This window comes from Theropithecus gelada, chromosome 6, assembly GCF_003255815.1.
Source record: "Theropithecus gelada isolate Dixy chromosome 6, Tgel_1.0, whole genome shotgun sequence".
Taxonomy (NCBI): Eukaryota; Metazoa; Chordata; class Mammalia; order Primates; family Cercopithecidae; genus Theropithecus; species Theropithecus gelada.
Window position 1 is genome coordinate 102108470 of NC_037673.1, and position 25974 is coordinate 102134443.

Here is a 25974-nt window from a genome sequence, read left to right on the forward strand (position 1 = left end):
CAGGGAGTTAAATTCAATCTGAATTTAATCCTGGAAACCATCTGGTTAATTGAAGGTATGTTCCTTTTGGTGTTGGTTTTAAACAACGTAAATTATTTAGGTTCGAATGAGAGGCCATTGGTGGATTACAATTATGGAAAAAATAAAAAACGAATAGCCATTATTCCTTAGGTCAGAGATAGTAGAAAAGAGAATTCATAGGTTATTTTTAAAGTAGAAAAGATGACCATAAATTCCTTTTGTCTATTTTGCCATGCCCAGAATTGCTGACAATGTAATTGTAGTTTTCCCTATTCTCCAATTTAAAATCAGTAATAATCTTTATTTATATTGTAGTTATAATTTTAACTTTCTACTCTGAAAATATTAATGTATTTTACTTTTCTCAAGTTATTTAACACCTAGATGCCTACACTGCACCCCAATCATCATAGTTTGGATAATCTAGCCAGTAAGTCAGTAATATTCTATCACTCTGAGTCCTTAATAAGGAGATAAGTTTCTATATTACAATTTTTATACTAACTTTCTTCTGTAAGTTTAGATGCATTTAACTTTATATTTTTTATATGATTCAAATACATACAATTCTTTTTCCTTGAGTATCTATGTAAGAAATATTTTATAGTTAAGTTCCAAGCTTCTGTCTGAAAAGTGAAGACTTAAATCCTGAGGGATTCTTTCATTTGGGGTTGAAAATAGAGGTAAAAAACAAAACAAAACAAAACAAAACAAAAAACCCAAGTATATTGTGAACAGTTTCTAAAACCCTGAACCATTCAGTGAACCTATAAACTTAACTTTTGTTCTCCCTTGATAGCCAGTGCTGTTTTGAGACCAATTTTTGTGGTTTCATTTGGGTTCAGAGTCTAATTCTAATGCCAGTTGGTAAGAATGAAAAAATGAACGAAACTCTAGAGAAGTTTCCAAACCCACAGAGCTGAGCAAAGGGTAGGGAATTTATTTTGAGTTTCAGGTTTCCTAGCATTTCAAACGAAAGAAAACCAAAGGTAAAATGTAGTAGACATGACATTTGTGAACGAGAGCCAATATAAAGTTTGCTTTAACTGATTCAGTGTGATTGGAGTTACCTTCATCATATCTGCAGAAGAGTCTGATTTTCTTCTGCTTTATCTGCTCTCCACAGGAATGGAAGGAAACGATGTTTCATTTAGCTACTTTGAAAACCCAGACTTTAAAACAAAAGTTTAAATTTATCTCACTCTCATCTTTACTCATCAACATTTCCTTAAGTATTATTAGTTTTCTATGCTCAAATCCTTTTCCTTTCTTCTCCTTTTTTCTTCCTTTGTCCTTTACCATACAATTTAAAATCTCTAAATAACTAATAGTGTCATGAAATCTTATTGTCTATTTTTTTTCTAAAACATTAAACCTTTAAAGTAGACTAGAAAAATATTACAGAGATCACTTGTTAATGTGTCTTATATAAATATGTGAAATATGCTTTTGTAAAGAAAATAAAGAGGCTTTCAGAAATTGACCTACCATAGATTAGCAGATTTTTATTAAAATAAACAAAATCTTAAAGAAAATACCCCTGGTCAGATTAGCTTCTATGAAAACCCAAGAGAAATAAGATAATGAAGTACAATGATCAGTATTCTCTAACAACTGACACTCTCTTCCTGTAATTTAAACTACATATTATTTTGTTGTGTCCTATACATTCTTGTCTCCTCTATAAAATCAGCCTAGCTTATCACTCAGACACTGATATTATATTCAATAAGTTGTCCTAGGCCTTGTGTGGTGGCTCATGCCTGTAATCCCAGCACTTTGGGAGGTCAAGGCTGATTGCTCGAGGTCAGGAGTTCAAGACCAGCCTGGGCAACATGGTGAAACCCTGTCTCTACTAAAAACACAAAAAATTAGCAGGGCATGGTGGCGGGTGCCTGTAGTCCCAGCTACTTGGGAGGCTGTGGCGGGAGAATCCCTTGAACCCAGGAGGCGGAGATTTGCAGTTAGTCAAGATCGTACCACTGCATTGCAGTCTGGGAGACTTTATCTCTAAATAAATAAATAATTTGTCTTAGACGTACTTTTGGATTAACCAGGCACATAGTATTTACTCAATAAGAATCTTTTGAATACAGACACCTTCACTCAGATTACATTTACAAAAATTCTTACATTAAGCCAAAGGCAAATTACATGTAAAGACAAATTTCTTCTCTGCCTGAAATTTTCTATCAAAAATATTTTTCTGAGCTTTTTGTAGCTCCCAAATAAGGATTTTTTTTTTTCATTAGGACTTTGTAATTTTTTTCATTTGTGGTCCACATTGATTCACTGATTAAGAAATAGTAGTTATGAATATCCAAGTGGAAGTTTCGTTTGTTGTGCTGACTTTCCGAGGGACAACATTTTCTTCAGAAAATGTTATAATTATACAATACCTCATTTTGTTTTTCCCTCTAGCTGTTGCCTGGAAATTTGGCTTGTCTTTGAGGTCTGTCAAATCAAAATCACTAACACAGTTTGCTTTTTAAATTTTTTTTAAATTTAAAGGTCAGCTTGGCTGTTCAAGCCATGTCTTATTGTATATTCCCCACTGAAAAAAATAAGCTGAAGATAATATCAAATGACATTTTGAAACTTTGCAAAGTACACAAGTATTTTACATAAAATACACAAGTTCCAAGTGCTAACAATGAAATACTGAAATCAAGAATATTATTTAAAGAAACTCCAGTATATTTACATCTTTTATGTCTTCGATCCACTCACTTTCAGGGTTTCCAAAGACTGAATTGAGCCTTATTTCTAAACCAGCACAATTAGCATATTTGTTCATTAAAAATTTGCCTTTTAAATATTTAATCTTGCATATTATATCGGAATTGAATAAAAACTTATACAAATATATTGAAAAGATTTCTATATCCATTTTAAAACCCTTGTGAAAGTCAGGCAAACCTGGCCATTTCAAACATATTAGAATTTCATAATGGGCACAAAAAACTATGGAGAAGGCAGTATAATTATTTTATTGAAGGGAAATGTATAATTGAAAGTAGAAGTGTACAAGACTGCCTCAATCACCCAATGTCTGTTTTCTAGTCATCAGTTGAGCTGAAAGATAGAGGTAAGCTGTCAAGTTCACTAGCAGTTTTAAAGAAATATCTTTTCTGTTCATTTCCAGGCTGAGAATTAAAGCACATGAATGTGAGTTTTGCCACATTGTGCACGTGACTGACTTTAAAATGTCTGGGTGCAACAGATGTCACCTGGCAAATGATCCTGACTATCATAACAACTGATCTCGGAGCACCTGTCCTTCTTTACTGTTACCACAGTCCCAGCCTCTGATTCTCTAATTCTATTTTCCGCTAAGGAGTGGCACCTTATTTTTGGACAGTTTTTTTTTTTTTTTTTTTTTTTAAAGTAGTGTACTGGTCCTGGCATTTTTTAAAAATCTTTTCTTCAAACTTATTTTTAAAAAACTGCAGGAAAAAATACAAAAGAATCCTGTATATCCTTTACCACCCACACACCCCCAATTGTAACATATTTTAACATACAGGAAATCCTCACTTAAGATTATCAATAGGTTCTTGGAAACTGTGACTTTATTTGAAACAACTTATAAGGAAATCAATTTTATCATAGGCTAGTTGATTAGCTAACAAAGGTTAAGTTCCTATGACATAGTTTTGGTCACAAAAACATCACCAAGCTTCTCAGTAAAGCACTAAAACACTTCTAATATGAAACATTGAAATAAATGTCAGCAACACATACATTTAAGAAAGATTAATAAAAACAAATGAGAATTATTTTCTGAATTTTGGGGGAATCATTGAGTATCATGGTAGTGGTAGGTTAGATTAAGGAATAAATGTTTGCAAAATGAAAATTGTTAGAAGTCACTCCTCCCGCCAGGCAGTTCAGAAACAATCACAGAAATCTCAGGCTCCCTGAGCACTACTGCACTACATCGCTTAAGACATGCATGTATGTGATTATCGTCTACTTTACAAATGTTTACTTCACAATAATTTGTATTCATTCATTCATTTTCCAACCCGATTATTCCAGTTTATAGTGGCACAGCTCAGGGTGCAAGGAGGAAACAGCTCTGGCCAGGATGCCATCCCACACCAGGGCGCACTCACACCCACACTCACACTTACTCAGACTGAGACCATTGAGACATGTGCATAGCTTAGACATAACCTAATGTGTCTAACAACTTTGGGATATGGGTGGAAACCAGAGTACCCAGAGAAAGCCCACACAGACATTCAGAGAATGTGCAAACCACACAATGACCTTCCCCAACCGGAATTGATTTTTTCTCAACGTTATAACTAAAGGATGTCCAACAAAACATTATTCAAGTACCTGTTGTATATGTTTTACACACACTCATTTATGTATGTGTGCGTGTGTGTGTGTGTGTATATATGTATATTGGTAGTTGATATTAATTTTATTTTGATATTTTATTATTTATATTCTGTACATATGATATATGTGTATATTTTACCCACAACCATTGGACAATAATCTGCAGACATGATGCTCCATTAATCCTAAATACTTCCATTTGCATTTTCTAAAGATCAAGGACATTCTCTTACATAACTCAGTACCATTATAAAAATCAGATAATTAAATTCGTACAATTCTATAACTGGCAGCCATATTTTAGATTTTATCCACTTTCCAATGATGTCTCTTATAGGAAAATAAAATCCCAGGTGATGCATTGCATCCAGTTTCAATACTTCTTTAGACTCCCTGAATCTGAAACAGATTTACAGTCCTGCATCTCAGTATACTGATATTTTTGAAGAGTACAGGACCGTTATTTTGTGTAGTGTTTCTCAATTTGGGCTTCCCTTTTGTTTTCTCATAATAAGATTATGCAGTTTTGACCAGAATACCCCGGGTGTGAAGTCACGGTCTTAGCGCATAGTATCAGTAGAGTATGAGGCTGATTTTTCCCATTATTGGTAAATATTAATTCAGATCCCATAGTAGGGTCGTTTTCTGCAATGTTTCTAAATGGTACACTGATCTTTTCTCTTTATAATGAGTAAATATCATATCTGAAAACCTTTGAGACCATATATATAAAACCCTCAGCTCTCAAACTTCCACCTGCTGATTTTACCATCTATTGATAATTCCTGCTTGAATCAATTATGATGATTGTTGCCAGCATAATGTGATTATTCTTTCTACATTTACTACTTGGACTTCTATTACAAGGAATAACGTTCCTATTTTTCCTATTTATTTATTCATTTATTTGCTTGTTAGTTTATTAATAATTGACTAATTAAAAGTAGATTGCTAAATAATATAGGTACTTTTTTGCAATTTACTATTTTCACTTAAAATACATTTTGGAACTCACTCCAAGCCTGTTCATAGAACTCTTTATCATTCTTTTTGGTAACTATTGTAGCTCCTCATTGTGAGGATGTGTTATAATTTATTCACTTTCCTATGTATGGTCATATTGATTATTTTTGATATTTTTCAGTTAATACAGCATTAAATTACATGCTATTTTCATGTTTTCTCATACTGTCATAGATATATCTGCAGGGTGAATTCCTAGAAGTGAGAGGTAAATGCATACGTAATTGTGCTATGTATTATCACAGCCTATTTTATAAAAGGCTTCACCAACAGACTGTGTTGTTACAATTTTTAATTTTGCCAATCTGATAGATAAAATGGTATCTGAGTGTAGTTTTAATTTGTAATTCTCTGTTCTGAGGTTGAACATCTTTTCATAATGTACAGCACAAAATATATAATCTACAATTGTACTCATAAACATAATGTCAAATCTCAAAAACACCTTTGAATGTAAGAAAACAGGCATAAAATACTATATTCTATATTATTCCATTTGTATATATTACAAAATGTGTCAAAACTAATCTATGCTATTACAAGTCAGGATAGCAGTTATCCTTGTCAGACAGCAGTGACCGCAATGGATAATAATAGGTATTTTTGAGATACCATAAACATTCTGATCCTTGATCTAGGTGCTTGTTACATAAACATGTTTAAATTATGAAAATTTCTTGAGCTGTACAATTATGGTATGTGCACTTTTCTATGTATTTATTTCAATTATTTTAAAATTGTGTTTAAGATTTAAATAGTTACTAGATATAAAGTTGAATATGTTATCAAATGTGAAAAAAATGACAGGTCTTTACTTATTATTAGAATGTAGAATAGACCAATTTTTGTACAGTTGACTAGTATTCTAATTTATTTCTTCTTCACAATAACATAGAGGAGTACTGCCTTATGGGTTGCACTAATGGACTTCTTAAGACTAAGGCTTTTTTTTGTGGGATTGAGGTATTTACATCTTATATTGCTTCCTGAGATCAGACGATTGCCCGCCAGATGCGGTGGCTCACTCCTGTAATCCCAGCACTTTGGGAGGCTGAGGTGGGTGGATCACTTGAGGTCAGGAGTTCGAGACCAGCCTGGCCAAATGGTGAAACCCTGCCTTTAGTAAAAATACAAAAATTAGCCAGGCATGGTGGCGCACGTCTGTAATCCCAGCTACTCAGAGGCTGAAGTGAGAGAATCGCTTCAACCCAGGAGGCAGAGGTTGCGGTGAGCCAAGATCGTGCATTGCACTGCAGCCTGGAAGACAGAGCAAGATTCTGTCTCAAAAAAATAAAAAATAAAATAAAATAATAATGTTATCAGCCATGGAAAGCACCAAGGACAATCTGAAATGCAATAATTTATGAAGGCAAGTTAACTCAGAGAAATTACCAACATAAGATAAACAGATAGTTTTGTTGCTCCTCGTAGGAGTTATTGCTCAAATCCAAATCCAAGTTATAGTTTTATTTCTAATTATTTCACTGGATAAAAAGAGAATAAAAGTTGTAAATGGATTTCCCTTTTCCCATCTCTTGCAGAAACATCTATTTGTGTGTGTGTCTGTGTGTGCGTGCTTTCAAGCTCTTAGTCTTATGCGAATGGAAGTAGCTTCTAATTGATGGGGAAGTCTGGTGTATGCACAAGCACAAAAATGTGTATGCCTTCGTACTACTCAGAACAATATTCCCCAAATGTCTGTTATCTGAGTGCCATCTTCAGGACTTTGGCCATATCTAAGAGCCTGCTCTACTACATTACAGGTATTAGTTACCTAATATTGCTATTTAAATAAATTCACTTTAAATATGTTGAAAAGGAAATTTTATGTAATTATAATGAAAAATATCACTCAAAAGAGGAGGTGCTACAAAACAAATGTAATAATAAAACACAACATTATTAAAGCCTCTAAACCAAAGACTGACACTCCTGATACAAAATAAGTTAGTGTAGAATTATGAAACTCTACACTAAAATTAAATTTAGACTTTTCCCTTGAAAGGCTTGAAATAAAGATAAAGTGATCACAATTCAATTCACCTTTATTGAATAGTAGCTCTGAACAAGGCCTAACATCTTTACTCCCTTCCCTGTTGTGGGTCCCACACTTTGTGGGAACTCTGCCCTAATGTGACTTCCAGGGTCCATGTGCACTGGAACTCTTCTTTACCAGCATGCTTTCCAACCTGTTATTTCATTGTGATCTTCAATTTTTATTTGTCTTTGAATACCTGGGTTTCTGCCTATTGTAGATCCACTGCTTAGCCTTTTTCCTAAGCTTCAGTGAATCCCTGGCTCTTCTAATCCTAGCTTCTCTTTTCTGCTTCTGTGCCCAGTAGCTGCTGCCCAAAGTCCTTAAGCTGAAGGTTTGGCCTGATATCTGAAAGCTACTTTCTTGGAACTGAATTCTCAAAAGGCACAAGGAACAAAAGATAGGCTTCTCAAATATATGCATAACACGCATGAGGGTGAGATTTTGTTTTGACAGAGTTGTTAGCCTTGAACATTTGCAAGCTTTACTTTTGCTTCTATCTTCCTAGCCCATTGGCCTCGAGAGCAAGTAGAATTTTGTATAAAGTGAAGATAAAAGAAGGGTCATGTATAATTCTTAGGATCAGACAAGAATAACAGTAGGTAGCTATCATTTCATGCTTCACTTTAACTTTCTCTATGGGGAAGATCAGAATATGCTCCTTTGGTGTGTAGCCCTGAGTCCAGCAGAGCAGGGTCAACAGCAATAAGCAGTGAACGCTCTGTTGTTGGCAACATGCCTGTCAGCATTACTGAGAGGAATTCAGTCATCACAAATTATTACTTAAGGGGAAAAGAAGAAAATAGAATTCTCATTCCCAGTCTCAAACTGCTAAGAGAGTGCAGTGAAAAGAAGAAAATACTAGATCAAGTAACATGGACAGTATTGCAATTTGAATAGAGCCAAAATTTTCTGAAGCTCAGTCAATTCAAGAATATGCTCACAAGGGGTATCAACATGCACAAGCTGCTTTCATAGCCCAAATGCTTTTATGGATGAATGATATATTTTAGTAATGACAAATGTATGGAACATTGCCTTTTCCCATATAACATTTCCCAACACTGTGATTTATTAGACCCTGTCGAACTGTAATTGGAGAACTTTTCATAATGTATCCAAAAACTACACAAATGCAAAGCAGGGTAGAGTCCATTGAAAAAAATATACTATTCTGTATGTAACATATACAATATGACAATTTAGGAAAGAAAAATACAAAAAAGTATAGCATGTAATTAATATCATGTATCCCGAAGGCAACAGTTACAAAACAGTTTTAAGAGCCAACATGGAACAGGTATTTCTTACACCTTTATTCCTTGGCTTTCAGAAGCTGAGGCTGTTAGTGGGCAATGCCATGTATGAGGTACAGGCTTGCTCCACTTTTGAAAGGAAAACTACTTACGTTCTCAAAATATTAAAGCTATGTTTTTCTTTCTTCTAGTAGAAGTAGCTATCTTCTGTGCTAAATTATGAGTTTAATTTATTAAATAAAATATTATATCAGAAGTTATTAAAAATCCTATAAAAAGAAGGTAAGTTAAGCAAAACAAAGTAAATTTGAAAGTCCTCACACTGTCCCACTACACAGAGAGAGGCTCTACTGGCCTATCTATCTATTTATCCCTTATCCATTCCAAAAATTTATTATATTTTTGAAATACTACTTTTTTTAATCCTAAAATTGTTCCATTCCCAAAAGTTACATGTTCATACTTCATGGAGCTTTTCTTGTAGAACTATCTTTTACCTCTTAAAGTTCAAACACATTGGGAAGAAAGAGGATCAAGAAGAGAAGATGCTTCACTGGCTAAAAATGTCTAGAGATGGGAGAGAGAGGCATGAATCATAAGCCAGTGAAGTCTGGGCTTGCTCTCTGACAGTGTCCTGACAGGGAGTCAAGATATTATCTGGAAACAAGGCTGCTTCATGCACCAGAGGACCAGCCTCTACACTCAGTACTACAATCCAAGATTCTCACTGCCCAAGTGAGAAAAATAACACAGTGTGGAGGCCAGGCCATAGCCAGTCCATAGATAGCCACACACTGAGTGTGAGCAGAGGTGCCTCTCTGAAACTGTGGTGTAGCCTGTGGAAGCAAAAGAGCATAATTGAACACTAACACTGAATTTTCCACAAGTCCCCATGAAATGAAGTTTTGAAGTCAAAATTAAGCTGATTTAATGAAGAACTGCTGTCTCTAAGTCAATATTCCTTACATAACTGTTTGTGTTGTGGGGATTTTATTCTAAATAGCCTATTTCTCCACATATTTATTTAGTTAGTTTATATTAAACATCCATTATATGCAAAACATTTTACTAAGCATAAGGCAAAAAGAAAATTTGGACAATTCCATTATTCTGAAAATATTTCCAATTTAATAAAGAAAGATATGGAGATTTTTGATGGCGAAATAGTAATTTGTTTTAGATTTATTCAATAATGTATTTAGTCAGCTTAATATTGGCTTACCATTTAGAAAATGTCTAACTTTTTTTTCACGTAAAATACCACAAATTAATGTATACTTTACAAATACCCAGTCAGAATAAAGGATGTTCATTTATGAAACATGGCAGAACCTCTAACCTTTATTTTCCTAGGAAATCTATCAGGAATTCCTTATCCCTTCATTTCCACTGGATCATTTCCATCAAGTATATATTTTAATGTTCACACCTCTTCCATCTTAAAACAAAGCAAATGAGGCCGGGCGCGGTGGCTCAAGCCTGTAATCCCAGCACTTTGGGAGGCCGAGACGGGCGGATCACGAGGTCAGGAGATCGAGACCATCCTGGCTAACACGGTGAAACCCCGTCTCTATTAAGAAATACAAAAAACTAGCCGGGCGAGGTGGCGGGCGCCTGTAGTCCCAGCTACTCGGGAGGCTGAGGCCGGAGAATGGCGTGAACCCGGGAGGCGGAGCTTGCAGTGAGCTGAGATCCGGCCACTGCACTCCAGCCTGGGCGACAGAGCGAGACTCCGTCTCAAAAAAAAAAAAAAAAAAAAAACAAAGCAAATGAAAATAAACACACAATCTCCTTTGTCAATCCCATTTCAACTACACAATATCTTCCTTTCCATTTAATATTGCTTCTATAATCAATGCCTCAATTTTCACACCTCTAGTCATTTCTTAACTCACTCCAATATGACTGTCCTCTTCTTCACACTATTAAAGCAGCAGCATCATTCTAGCTCACCGAATCCATCAATCTTTGTCTTCAGATTTTGTTGTGAACATTGGTTATGTTTTGCTCTTTGAGACTCCCTCCTTTGGCCTTTTGCTTCTTGTTTATCAGAACTTCTGGCTTTCCTTTGAGCCCTGTGAGTGTTTTTCTTAGTTTCTGCTGTAGAATCATTCATTGCTGTTTATGATGGACTCCTCAAGGCCTCCATTCCTGTTATTTTTTCCTCACTCACTCTTTTTGAGAGGACTACAAAAAGTTCATGGAAAATCAAAATTAAAAGATAAAAATAAAATATATACACTCTATTTCTCAACATAAGATCCATCAAGTTGAAGACATTTTTTAAAGTGATGATACAGGCAATGGAATTTATCCTTAAAGAACTAACAGGGTCCTGGAACTCTAACCATGTCAATTGAGTCTTTTTTACATTATTAACTGAAAAAAACAAATGTCATTTACAGTTGTTGTTGTTGTTGTTTTTGTTGTGTTAGGATTAAAAAAACAAAAAGAAGTCAAAAGTAGCTAAATCCAGACTGTAATGTGGATGCCTAATAATTTCTTATGGAGACTCTCACACGATTACCCTTACTTGATGAGAGGCATGAGCAAGGTCATTGTCATGGTGGAGAAAGACTCTGGTAAAGTTTTCCCTGACATTTTTTCTACTGAAGCCTTGACTAACTTTCTCAAAACGCTCTCAAAATAAGCAGATGTTATTACTCTTTGGTCCTCCAGAATATCAACAAGCAAAATGCCTTGAGCCTCCCAAACCATTGCCATGACCTTTGCTCTTGACTGGTTCACTTTTCCTTTGACTGGACTACTTCCACCTCTTTGTAGCCCTTGCTATGATTCTCCTTTGTCTTCAGGATTGTACTGGTAAAGCTGTGTTTCCTCTCCTGCTAGAATTCTTTAAAGAAATGCTTCAGGATCCTGATCCCTGTTGTTTAAAACTTTCATGGAAAGTCTACGTTTATCTGCAGCTGATCTAGGAGTAATGGTTTTGGCACCGATTGAGCAGAAAGTTGGCTCCATTTCAAGTTTTCAGTCAGAATTGTGTAACCTGAACCAATGGAGATGTCTATGATGTTGACTATTGTTTCTACTGTTAGTCACAGGTCCTCTTCAATTAGACATGAACAAGCTTAATTTTTTTCTTCACAAATTGATGTGCATGTTCTGCTGCTGTGGGCACCATCTCTTCTCTTCTTAAAATGAGTGATCTGATTGCAAACTGCTTATTTCTTTGCAGCATTGTCCTCCTAAACTTCTTGTAAAGCGTCAGTGATTTTACCATTCTTCCACCCAAGTTTTACCACACACTTGATGTTTGTTGCTTCAAACTTAGCAGAATTCATGTAGCTCAGATAGGGGTTCTTTTCAAACTAATGTCTTATCTTCCTTAGTGCCTCAAATTTGATCCTGTCTAGATATAACAAGTTAGTACAGGTTAATTTTGTTACAAATATTTTTAAATTCATGCATAGCATTTTTAATCATACACATTTTCCATGAACTTTTTGAAGACCCTTTGTATTTCAAGACAATCTCATTCGTGTTTATAACTTCAATAATTATTAAATATCCAGGAAACATATATTTACATCTCCCCTATGGATCTGTCCTCTGACTTTTAGCCCTACATACTAAGTGATTTAGCAATATAGTCACTTAGAAGTCTCAGAAGGAACTCCTCTACAACAGCTACAAAACTTACCTCTTTATCTTCCTTCCCAAACAGTGTACTAAAATCCTGCCCTCAGCCATAATTCTCCATTTTTCTGATTGGTACCATTTTTCTATTCATTATTTCAGCAAGCCTTGGAGTCCCTCTTAAAGTGTCTCTCTCTCTCTCTCCTTTACCATTTCCAACCTATTATATGTTCTAAAGATTTCACATATGTCACTTGAGTTCATTAATTTCTCCCCATCTATATGCACTGCTTGATAAAAGCCACAGTTATCTCTTACAGACAGGACAGGATTCACCTCCTAACTGGTTTTCTACAATCTTTTCTTGACTCTCTCTGTTTTTTACGCTATAGCTGGAGGGACATTTTCAAAAGACGAGTCAAATTCTGTTACTGACTGCTAAGTCTGTTCACTGGATGTCTATTGTTTTTGGATAATATCAATATCCATAAAATGACTTGCCAGGGTTCCACCCTGCTTACCATTCCAGCCTCATCTTGTTTCCTTGCCCCTCTACTTCTCTACCATATAATGTAGATCGTATTTCAATTTCTTGAACAGACTGTGTCTTTGCCAGTCCTGGGTCTTACATATGCTGTTCCTTTCTCCAAATTCTCTATGCCTAGTTCATTTCATTTTTAAAAAATTTTTATTATTATTATTTTTTTAGACGAGGCCTCTGTCTGTCACCAGGCTGGAGTGCAGTGGCATAATCTCAGCTCACTGCAACCTCTGTCTCCCAGATTCAAGTGCTTCTCCTGCCTCAGCCTCCTGAGTAGCTGTGATTACAGGCACGTGCCACCACACCCAACTAATTTTTGTATTTTTAGTAGAGATGGGGTTTCACCATATTAGCCAGGATGGTCTTGATCTTCTGACATCGTGATCCTCCTGCCTCGGCCTCCCAAAGTGCTGGGATTGCAGGCGTGAGCCACTGTGCCTGACCTCAATTTTGTTTTTTAAATATCAATGGAAATGTTACATTCTCAGGGGCAGTAATACTGAAGAGAAGTAAGTAGGCCAGGCGTAGTTGCTCACGCCTGTAATCCCAGCACTTTGGGAGGCTGAGGTGGGCGGCTCCCCTGAGGTCAGGAGTTCAAGACCAGCCTAGCCAACATAGTGGAAACCCATCTCTACTAAAAATACAAAAATTAGCTAGGTGTGGGGGTGTACAGCTGTAATCCCAGCTACTCAGGAAGCTGAGGTGGGAGAATCGCTGCTTGAACCCGGGAGGCAAATGTTGCAGTGAGCTGAGATCAAGCCTCTGCACTCCAGCCTGGGCAACAGAGTGAGACTCCATCTCAAAAAAAAAAAAAAAGAGGAAGTGTCTCATAACACCATTTTCCTTAACTTCATAGTACTTTGCCTTTTGTAGTTATGCATCCACTTGTGATCATTTGGTTAATTCTTAATCCCCCTACTAGAAAATATATATTCAGTGACCAACAAGTTTCCTAATACACAGCAGATGATCAATATTTGTTGAATGAAAGAATTAATAAATAATTATATTCTTATTTCTGTAGAATAAATTAAAGTAGAATTACCATTTTACAAACTATTGATATTTTCAGGGTTTTTTAAAAAATTTACTATCCTCCCAGTAAAGACTGACAGCTTCTCTTCTGTATCTCAATTATAATTATGGAATTATCATTTATTGCTTAAAAGTAAAAGTCTATTAGGTAAAAAGGATTTATTTGTATATCTTTGACTATTTACAATCTTGAATATAGAATTACTCATTTCACAACTATGGCTGTCTCTTGCAAATTATCTGTTTATACATGCTTCTCATTTTACTATTGGTGTATCTGCCTTTTCCTTAAAAAATAATTTGTGACTACTGATGGCCAAGAAAGAAGCATGAGCTATGATATGGGTAAAGGTCGAAGAGTTTCTATGACTTTCTTAATAATTCTTGGTTGTAAATTACCTGTTTTGTTTAAATTCTTTATAGATGCTGAGTATTAGATCCTCGTCAAATTCATAGTTTGCAAATATTTTCTCCCATTCTGTAGGTTGCCTGTTTATTCTGTTGATAATTATATTGGCTATGCAGAAGCTCTTTAGTTTAATTGGATCCCATTTGTCAATTTTTTCTTTTGTTGCAGTTGCTTTTGGTTTCTTCATCATGAAATCATTGCTTGTTCCTATGTCTAGAATGATATTGCATAGATTGTTTTCTGGGTTTTTATAGTTTTGGTGTTAACATATAAGTCTTTAATTCATCTTGAGTTAGTTTTTGTGTATACTACAAGGAAGGGGGTCCAGTTTCAATCTTCAGCACATGGCTAGCCAGTTATCCCAGGACCATTAATTGAATAGGAAATCCTTTTCCCACTGATTTTATCTTATTTTATTTTTGTCAGGTTTCTCAAAGATCAGATAATTTTATGTGTGCAGTCTTATTTCTGAGTTCTTTATTCAGTTTCGTAGGTCTATGTCTCTGTTTTTGTACCAGTACCATGCTGTTTTGGTTACTATATCCTTGTAGTATTGTTTGAAGTCAGTTAGCAAGATGCCTCTAGTTTTATTCCTATTGCTTAGGATTGCCTTGGCTATTTGGGTTCCTTTTGTTTCCATATAAATTTTTGTTTTGTTTGTTTTGTTTTGTTTTTTTGAGATGGAGTCTCGCTCTGTCACCCAGGCTGGAGTGCAGTGGTGCCATCTTGGCTCACTGCAAGCTCCGCCTCCTGGGTTCATGCCATAATTCTGGTTCCATATAAATTTTGAAATAGTTTTTAGTTCTCCTTGTAGATGTCATTCACCTCCCTGATTACCTGTATTCCTAGGTTTTTGGTGTTTTTTGTTTGTTTGTTTGTTTGTTTTGTTTGTGTGTGGGGGGGTGCAATTATTAATAGGATTTTGTTCCTGATTTGGCTCTCAGCTTGACTGTTGGTCTATAGGAATGTTAGTGAATCATGATTTTGTATCCTGAGACTTTACTGCAGTTGTTTATCAGTTTAAGGAGCCCTTGGGCCTAGGCTATGATACAGAATCAGGTCATCAGCAAACAGGGATAAACTGACTTCCTCTCTTCCTATTTGGATGTCCTTTGTTTCTTTCTCTCGACTGATTGCACTGGCCAGGACTTCCAATACTATGTTGAATAGGAGTGGTGAGAGACAGCATCCTTGTCTTGTGCTGGTTTTCAAAGGGAATGCTTCTTCTAGCTTTTGCCCATTTGGTATGATGTTGGCTGTGCGGGTTTGTCATATATGGTTCTTGTTGTTTTGATGTATGTTCCTTCCAAACCTGTTTATTGAGAGTTTTTTTTAAAACATGAACGCGTGTTGGATTTTATTGAAAGCCTTTTCCACATCTGTCGAGATAATCATGTGGTGTTTTGTCTTGGGTTTTGTTTATGTGATGAATCACATTTACTGATTTGCATATGTTGAACCAACTTTGCATCCCAGGGATAAATCCTACTTTATTGTGGTAGATAAGCCTTTTGATGTGCTTAAAGGGCAAATTACATGAACAGACACTTTTCAAAAGAAGATATATATGCGGGCAATGAGAATATGAATAAAAGTTCAACACACTGATTATTAGAGGAATGCAAATCAAAATCACAAAAAGATACCATCTCACACCAGTCAGAATGGCTATTAATAAAAAGACAACAAATAACAGATGCTGGTGAGGTTGTGGAGAAAAAAGAACACTTAAACACTGTTGGTAGAAATGTAAATTAGTTCAACTATTGTGTAAGACAGTGTAGCAATTTCTTAAAGACCTAAAAATGGAAATACTATTCCACCCAGGAATCCCACTACTGGGTATATACCCCGAAAACATAAATTGTACTATTATAAAGACAGATGCACATGTATATTCATTGCAGCACTATTCACAATAGCAAAGATATGGAATCAACCTAAATGGTCATCAGTGACAGATTTCATAAAGAAAATGTGGTATGTAAATGGAGATGGAGGTCATTATTCTTAGCAAACTAATGCAGGAACAGAAAACCAAATATCATATGTTTTCACTTGTAAGTGGGAACTAAATGATGAGAACACATGTACACATAGTAGGGAACAACAGACACTGAAGCCTACATGAAGGTCGAGGGTGGGATCAGGGAGAGGATCAGGACAAATAACTCATGTGTACTAGGCTTAATAATGGGGTGATAAAATAATCTGTACAACAAATCTGCACATGTATTCCTCAACTTAAAAGTTAAATTTTAAAAAAGAAAAAGAATAAGATAATGTGTCTGTGTTATTGCCTTGCATTAATCCATAGGTCTCACTGAACTGCATGTAATTATTAATCAGTTATGAATAAAGGAAAATTGGAACAAAAAGGGAAAGAGATAGTAAATTACTAGATTACAGTGCTAAAGTAGATTTCTAGGAGAGATTCAACTTGTCTTTCCCCTACCTATTGGTTCTACTGCTTTAGAAAAAGAAAGAAAGAAACCTATCCCTTGGGAAAGAGATTCTGCAGCCTCAGTAACTTATTTCAGTTTATAACCACTTCTTATAAACTTGTCAAGTTCTAGTTTTAAATCCTAGCTCACCTCACAAATGAAAATCGGTTGAAAGTACTTGGATAGCTTGTCCTACTTTTCATCAGTACATAAGGTGAAAACAATTTATATGTTGATATGTATTTTCTTTATGAGGTACAGACTGGTGAATATCAATTGGTACAAAGACATGTGCTATTGTTTCACATCAGTCTGACTCTGAATTAAAAGAAAATAGAGCTCTGTTCTAAAAAGAGATCTAGGTTCTTAACATAAGTCTGGCACTAACTCATTTATGGAGTTCGTGTCAGTTTATGGAATCTTGCAGTTGATCTACAATGAGTCTCAGCGATTTTAGCTCCAAAGCAGTAACATGAGAGTATTCTTGCAATGGCTAGATCAATAGATTCACCTAGTTATTTGTTGAAAATACTAATTTCTGAGGTACATCCCAGATATTTTGAATCAGAATCTCTAGGAGAAATTTTCCCAAGTGTCTCTTATGCTCAGCCAAATTCGGAAATAACTAGATTGGTTGACCTTGGTAGCTTTACCTAACTTGAATTCCAAAATTTGAATTATTGGTAAATAGCAGATAAAATTCCCTGAAATGGTGAGAAGGGCTTGTATCTTTGCAATTTCTCAGTGGCTAGACTCTCAAGGTAGGCAAGAAAATAAAACAAAGTCATGTTGTATAGGTCTTGCTTTTCCCCATACCTTACTATTCACTCTCTGTCTGAGAACGCTGCTTCCTCTGGCAGCATCCTACTTTCAAACCAATGGACTTAAATTTCCTCCCAAAGGGACTTTTATTTAAGAACCATGATTACTATGATATACCTTATTATTTTAAAACAAGCCTCAGTCCTTATTTTAAAATGTAAATAAAGCCTTTTTCTATTCTTCTTCTCTGAGAACAAGTTATTTATGAAAAATGAATTATTCTTTACATGACCTAAGTTAAACATGTCTTTTTTCTGTAAATTTACTTATTTACTACAACTTTTTTCCATATTTTCACTGTTTACTCTTTATTTAAAGCAGCAAATGTCCTATAATTTAAAAAAAAAAAAGAAGGAAAGAAAGAAGGGGGAAAAAAGGAAAGAAGGAAGAAGGGAGGGAGGGAGGCAGGGAGGGAAGGAAGGAAGGAAGGAAGGAAGGAAGGAAGGAAGGAAGGAAGGAAGGAAGGAAGGAAGGAAAGAAGGAAGGAAGGAAAGAAGGAAGGAAGGGAGGGAGGGAGGAAGGAAGGAAGGAAGGAAAGAAGGGGAAAGGAAAATAAGGAAATAAGAGATTCAGTAGAGAAGTTAGGGAATGGGCTATATTTGTAATACAAACTAAAGAGTTGGTTAAATATTAAAAGATTGTGATGTATAAATTAAGAATAAAGTTAATTTGATCATCTGGGTCATGATAGTTCAAAGGAAAACAGACATGTTTGTTCCTTGAGCCTCTCTAGAGAAAACAAAAGTCTGATTGAGGAACTGTTCCTGGACCAAAAGATAATCTTCATTATTACTTACAACAATAATAATTGTAATGATAGACACTGCATAACTACAATGCTTTCAAGTGCTACACAATTTTTACAAGCATCATTTGAAAATCACATCTACCATGTTTTTTTGTTTTTGTTTTTGTTTTTGTTTTTTTTAGTTTTATGGCATATATTCTTTTTTTAAAATTTATTATTATTATACTTTAAGTTCTAGGGTACATGTGCATAACGTGCAGGTTTTGTCTGGATATCATTTGACTTATTTTTAAATGAAGTAGTTGAATCAAACGTTACAGAGAATGATTCACGCATCAGAACTCAGGTCTAATTTTCCTGGCTCCAAGTGCAATGTTCTTTTCTTTCTAACATAAAGTCCCAAACCCTTTGTCTTTGGCCAGATTTTATTGACACAGCAACACCCACATCCACACAGGCCTAGTCCTGAAGGAACTTAGCGACTCCTGAATGATTCCCACATTCACTCACTCCTGCATGAATCTTATCTCCAGCTTCCCAGAAGATGAGGAAGGGGCAATTGCTCATGCTCATTAGATGCCAAACCTGGTGGTAACTTTTCACATATTTTCTCACATGAGCACTATAATATAAATATTAGATTGGTGCAAAAAAAAAAAAAAATGTGGTTTTTGCCATTACTTTTTTCTTTCTTTCTCTCTTTTTTTTTTTTTTTTTTTGAGATGGAGTTTTGCTTTTGTTGCCCAGGCTGGAGTGCAGTGGCGTGATCTCAGCTCACCGCAACCTCTGCCTCCTGGGTTCAAGCAATTCTCCTGCTTCAGCCTCCCGAGTAGATGGGATTACAGGCGTGTGCCACCACGCCCGGCACCATTACTTTCAAGGGCAAAAACTGCAATTACTTTTGGACCAACCTAATAATATAATTGCATATATATATATGTATAATTAAAAATATATATATATATAATTTTAAAATATGTATAATTAAAAATACATATATTTTAAAATATATATAATTTAAAAAATATATAAATATATATAATTTAATAATATATATAATTTAATATATATATATAATTTTATATATATATATATTTTTTCAAGTGGAGTCTCGCTCTGTCACCCAGGCTGGAGTGCAGTGGTGCAATCTGGGCTCACTGCAACCTCCACCTCCTGGGTTCAAGCAATTCTCCTGCCTCAGCCTCCTGAGTAGATGGGATTACAGGCACGTACCATCACGCCCTGCTAATTTTTGTATTTTTAGTAGAGACGGGGTTTCACCATGTTAGTCAGGCTGGTCTCGAACTCCTGACCTCCTGGTCCGCCCTCCTCGGCCTCCCAAAGTGCTGGGATTACAGGCGTGAGCCACTGCGCCCAGCCACTCACCTATACTTTATAGCTAAGTAAACTTCTCAAGTAGGTTTTCTGAGGTCAAAGAGCTGATTCCATTTACTGCTTCTCCTCTTGTGGATGGGGTATCACATGGCTTACAATTTGAACTCTTAATTAATGACTTTCTTCATGAAACTGTTACTTCCATCTGTATTTTCTCCTATTATTTCCTTAATGACGCAGGTATGTTATGGGTTAAATAAGTTATTGTTAGAGGTTCTGGGGAGTCATCCATCAACTCTAAAATTGTTTCCATGGAAGGAAAACTCCTTTTAGTTTCTACTTATAAATGGAAGTGATGATTGTATACAATTATCCCTGATGGCTACACATCACTATAAAAAGCTAGGATTTGGTAAGGAGTGGAGATCAAATCAGTCTTTGATACCTGTGTACTTTTGCTACAAACTGCATTTACAAATACTAGAATGAAAGGAAAGAAATAAAATGACAAAAACAGGAGTAGCCAGTAGGCCAAGAGAAATACACACACACACACACACACACATACACACACACACATATTATAAACATATAGTGAAATACATACATTTATTTGTTTCTATTACAAATAAATTTAACTCCTTAATGATCTGTTTTTTAATCTTTCTTTGTCTTATCTTGCTATGTAGTGGTGAATAAAATAGTAAAAGACTAGCATTCAATTGATATTTTAAACATTTTATTTATATATGATATACATAGTAATATATATGTTTATTATATATTGATGAGATGTATGTATGTTATATATTTCATATATAAATACAAAATAAATATATCATATAACAATATTTCTGATATACAAAAACATACATCAGAAACACATTTAAAAACATAAATATCAAAAATGTATTTATAATATAATAAATTATAAAATAAGTCATATAGTATAAGTCATGACATTATGATAAAAATATATAATCAGAAAATGATAAAATATATAAAATGATAAAACTATATATCAGAAATGTCATAATATATTTATATATTTTGTATTTATATATGAAATATAAAACAATTATATATCATCAATATGTAATAAAATATATATTATTACATATGTCATATATAAATAAAATGTTTAAAATATCAATTGAATCCCACTCTTTTATTATTTAATTCACTACTATATAGTGAGATAAGACAAAGAAGGATTAAAAAACAGATCACAGCCAGGCACGGTGGCTTATGCCTGTAATTCCAGCACTTTGGGAGGCTGAGGCAGGCGGATAGCCTGAGGTCAGGAGTTTGAGACCAGCCTGGCTAACATGGTGAAACCCCATCTCTACTAAAAATACAAAAATTAGCCAGGTGTGTTGGCAGGCACCTGCAACCCTAGTACTCGAGAGGTTGAGACAGGAGAATCACTCGAATCTGGGAGGCATAGGTTGCAGTGAGCAGAGATCCTGCCATTACGCTCCAGGCTGGGTGATGAGAAACTCCATCTAAAAAAGCAAAACAAAACAAACAAACACCCCAGATCATTAGAGGTTAAATTTATTTGTAATAGAAACAAATCAAACAAAAAAAGCCAAAAACAAGACCTTACTTCTTCGTTTTCTGTTTTGTTTTGTTTTATTTTTTTTGTCTTTATTTAGAACTCTGGGCTATTTTCATATGAACACAGTTCACTGAAAATTAACATTGATTTTATTGTCAACTGCTGTCACATCCATTTAGTTGGAAAAGGGAAGAACCACCTCTACCAGGACACATTTGCTTGGGATTAGTATCTATCATAGAATCTGTAGTGGAAATGAGGAGGTATTAGGGAGGCACACATGGAAGTGTGAGTACAGAATGCCTTGCGTCCATTAGAAGACAATCATTTAAATTCTTCTTAAAAGACTAAACTGTTAACACAGTATATTTTTCTTGAGAAAATTAACACCACCATATGGAAGTGGTTTTTTGTAAATTAACAATAACCATTGTTATTCAAAAACTATAGTATTGTATAATATTAGAAAAGGAGGAGATTGAATTACACCACGTTTAGAATTGATGGGTTATACTTTAATTTACAGTATATGTGCAATCTATACAAATCCCCCTTCCAGTCTTCAGGTCATATAAGAAAAGCAAGACCTCTCCACATCCTTAGACCTAGTGAAAACAAGAAACACCATCTGGAAATGGGCAGCCAGTATATATAAAAAAATGGGCGGCCAGTATGCATAAGCTCCACTAGTGAAGTAAACCTAAGACTTGCTAACCTCTGGGCTACCAGCATCATGCTGGCTTACCTGAAATGAAAGCCTACATGATCCTTTTGGGAATAGTACCAAGTCAAGCCCCAGGCAAAGCAATGCCAGTGGAAGCAAACGCTCAAAAAGAACAAGATGATTAGTTCAGATTTTAAATTTGCCCAGAATTTGATTAAATCTATTTTGATTTTAGCATAGTTATAAGTTTTAGATATTATCATTAAGTAATTTTGTTATTTACTAGGAGAAACTGGCTTTGCAAAATCTACTCTGTTCCTAAGACTTCTAAGTGCTGAATTTTAGCCATCCGTAATGTCTAGAAAATTGAAGATGCATAATGTACACTTGTTGAATTAATCAATAATGCACTATTGACAAGTGAGTAGTATCTAAAGGAAGTTTAAGAAATGACCTCTGGAGTATTGAGAATCTAGCCCTCAATTAAGAGTATTCTTGCATCATGGCCCAGCAGTGTGGTTTATCAAAAGTTACTCTAGTACCAAATAGAAAAGAGGGGAGGAAGTGCTCATCCTTACATACATCCATTATATGTTTCTGTACATAAATGTAAAACAGCTTCTTCTTTCCTAAGTGTGTTAGCATTTAAGATCATCCACATTACAAATCCACCAGATGGATTTTAAATTTTCCACATTGTTCCAGATATTAGGCTAGTGTCTCACAGCTCCAAACTGTATGTTCTTAAGATGCCAAAGCCAAGCCCGTGAAAATTACATGTCTGCTGACCAGTTGACTCCTAGTTAGGGTCTACTGCAGAAGTGCTTTGAGGAGATCAGAAGGTTGCAGGCAGACAAAGGGCTCCTCCTTTCCCATTTGCCTGCTGTTCCTGGAGTGTCACTCGGCCAATGACTCTTAGTTTCTGCAGAAGCAATTGGTTCTGACTGCCAGTAATTTTTCTTCACTCCCAGAACCAGTCTTCTTACAACTCCTCAAAGGAACCAGCAACAGCTGGGCAGCAGCACCTCTTCAGTGGTCTGCTCCAGCTCTTCAGGACCCTCCTCTTCCAGTGCTGGACTCCTTTTATTGCCTCTTACGAATGAATCTTAGCTTCTTCCTGCTTTCATCTCCATCTTATCCTTTTGCCAGCTACAGTTCTCTAGCACTCATATAACCAAATCCCTGCTTTAAATGATCTCTGCTTGTATAACTAGTTTGGATTCTGCTTCTTTTTTTCAACAAGACTCTGATATACATATAACACCAGTTTCAACTAATAGACATTTTGAATTTTTTAATTGGAATGTGTTGGCAAATTCTACTTGCCATTATAAAATAAATCTTTTAAATTGACCTAAAATGCTGTATTTATCTTGCTGTGCCAATTTCAGAATTTTCTCTGTGTATGTGTATTACAAGGACATACACCCAATTTATTGACATGTATTATTTAAATGGAAACTTACAGAAATTATACAACCAATCAAATAGAAATAAATGGAACTAGAATTAATAACATAGCTATAAGTTAGCAGGATTATACTGGAACAGGTATTTGACTTTCTTTTGTCCCTGAATATGCTGAGCGCTTTCTGTTCAGAAAGTAGGAAGAGTAAATAACATTTTTTTATATAGCTAGCATAAAATATGTACCAAGAATAGGCAAAGTATATTCTTATGCATTTCTGATACTAATTTTTACATTATATTTTCACATCAAACAATAGATGCTTTAACTTCTTGTAAAGAAAGGCATAAGATAAGCTGGGCATGGTGGCATGCATCCATAATCCCAGCTATTCAGGAGGTTGAGGCAGGAGGATCACTTGATCCCAGGATCCCAGATCCTGTCCAGTCTTGGCAACATGTAGCCTGTTCCACTATATCCTGCCCTTTTTATTTTTAAGTTAGTTTCTGCCTGTATTAGTCCATTTTTACACTGCTGATAAAGACATACCTGAGACTGGGCTATTTATGAAAGAAAGAGCTTTATTGGACTTACAGTTCCATATGGCTTGGGAGGCCTCATAATCATGGTGGAAGGCCAGGAGGAGCAAGTCACATCTTAGGTGAATGGCGGCAGGCAAACAGCACTTGTGCTAGGAAACTCTCATTTTTAAAACCATCGGATCTTGTGAGACTCATTCACTATCACAAGAACAGTGCAGGAAAGACACGCCCCCATGATTCAGTCACCTCCCACTGGGTTCCTCCCACGACACATGGGAATTGTGGGACTTACAATTCACGATGAGACTTGGGTGTGGACACAGCCAAACCATATCACTACAACTAAAACAATTTTAATTCCTTCAAAATTTTCACTGGCCTCAAGGCCTTTGGTCATGATTTTTGTAATAGTCTGACCCCATTTTTGTGTTCAACTGCTAACAGCTTACAAATCCTACCAGTTTTCTCCCCCTCAGCCTGCATCTAGGCAGGTTGATAAGAAAGCATTGGAATGCCCTCCTTTTTAGCACCAGTGGGAAGTTCAGATCACACAACATCAATCAACCTGTGATTGGAAATCTTAACCCCAGCCCCATTTCATCCCACCCCCACACCCTATAATTGGGGTTTCGGGACAAAAGACTCCAACTCAGTCTCTTTTCCTTGCTCTCTCCTGACATTCTAGGACCTGGTGAGGAGCCCACCCTGCTCTCCCCAGAAAGCTTTACTATGTGAGTAATAAACCTTTTCATACCCTCGTGGTATGTGTGTTGTTGGTTAGTCTTGACATCTGAACCAAATTTTGGGTGGGAAGGTCCATTCTGCATCTGCAAGTTGACACAATAATTGGCACAGTTAAGACTGTTCAGGTAGGCTGGGCGCAGTGGCTCATGTCTGTAATCCCAGCAATTTAGGAGGCCTAGGAGGGCAGATCACTCGAGGTCAGGAGTTCGAGACCAGCCTGGCCAACATGGTGAAGCACCGTCTCTACTAGAAATACAAAAATTAGCCGGGCATACTGTCGGGTGCCTGTAATTCCAGTTAGTCAGGAGGCTGAGGCAGGAGAATTGCTCGAACGTGGGAGGCAGAAGTTGCAGTGAGCCAAGATCATGCCATTGCACTCCAGTCTAGGGGACAGGAGCGTAACTCGGTCTCAAAAATAAATAAATGAATAAATAAGAGCGTTCAGGCAATGACCACTACCACTGGGGGCCTTTTTGTCTCTCTTTGACTTGCTGACTAGCTCTGCTGCTTGCTGGTTAGCGTGCTCTTGAGCTTTGTTGCTGACTGCCGGCAAGCTTTCTTCTGTGTTGTTTTTTTCCGTATTTGCTGAGTCCCAACCTAAATCAGAAGCTCTAATTGGGGTTTAGGGACAAGATGTGGGATTGAGGCCCTCCTTGAAGTGGCTTTGGGCCATGTGCCTCTATCTCTATCTGTGTATCTCAGATTGAATAGCTTGTCTCCGTTTCAATGTAAACCTGACTAATGCTAGTCTCGAAGGAGCAACACATACTCTGTAACTGTCGACTGTGTGTCTCAACCAAGCATCGGCCCCTCATTCTTTGGTCTTCTCAGGGTAGAGAATGACAGGCTGTACAAAATGTAGTCTCATTAGATTTCTGCTCCTGGAGAGGAAAAACAGTTACTATGTGACATACTGAAATAACTCTCCTAAAAGCAGATGGCTCAGTAGGACTCTACACAATATATTTTCTGTTGCTGATCACTATCCCTTTGTTGAAATAAAAATATTACTTCTCAGGATTTTAGGAAAAAACACCCATGGCACCTCCATGGCAAACTCAAGGGATTAAATTCTAGGCTAATTTAAGCCTGAGTCCTAAATCCCTATAAAATAATCATTGCCAAAGTTAAGCTTCACTAGAGGATGAAATTTATAAATATAAGCAGCATAAGGAGAACCTGTTTCCCACTGGATGCAGAGAGATGAAACAAAAACTGAAATAGATGTCCATAATTTGACCCAATTAGAAATTTAAATTTTATTAAATTAATTTATATAACAAAAAGATTAAAAAACACTGATTAAGTTTTGCCATTACAACATAGGTTTTGAATTAACTTTAACATCTGTCGAAATGCACTTACTATCAAATTTTTATGGCCTTTATGAATACTGAAGCTCAAATCAAGTTTTATCTATGAATCCTACTGAATTT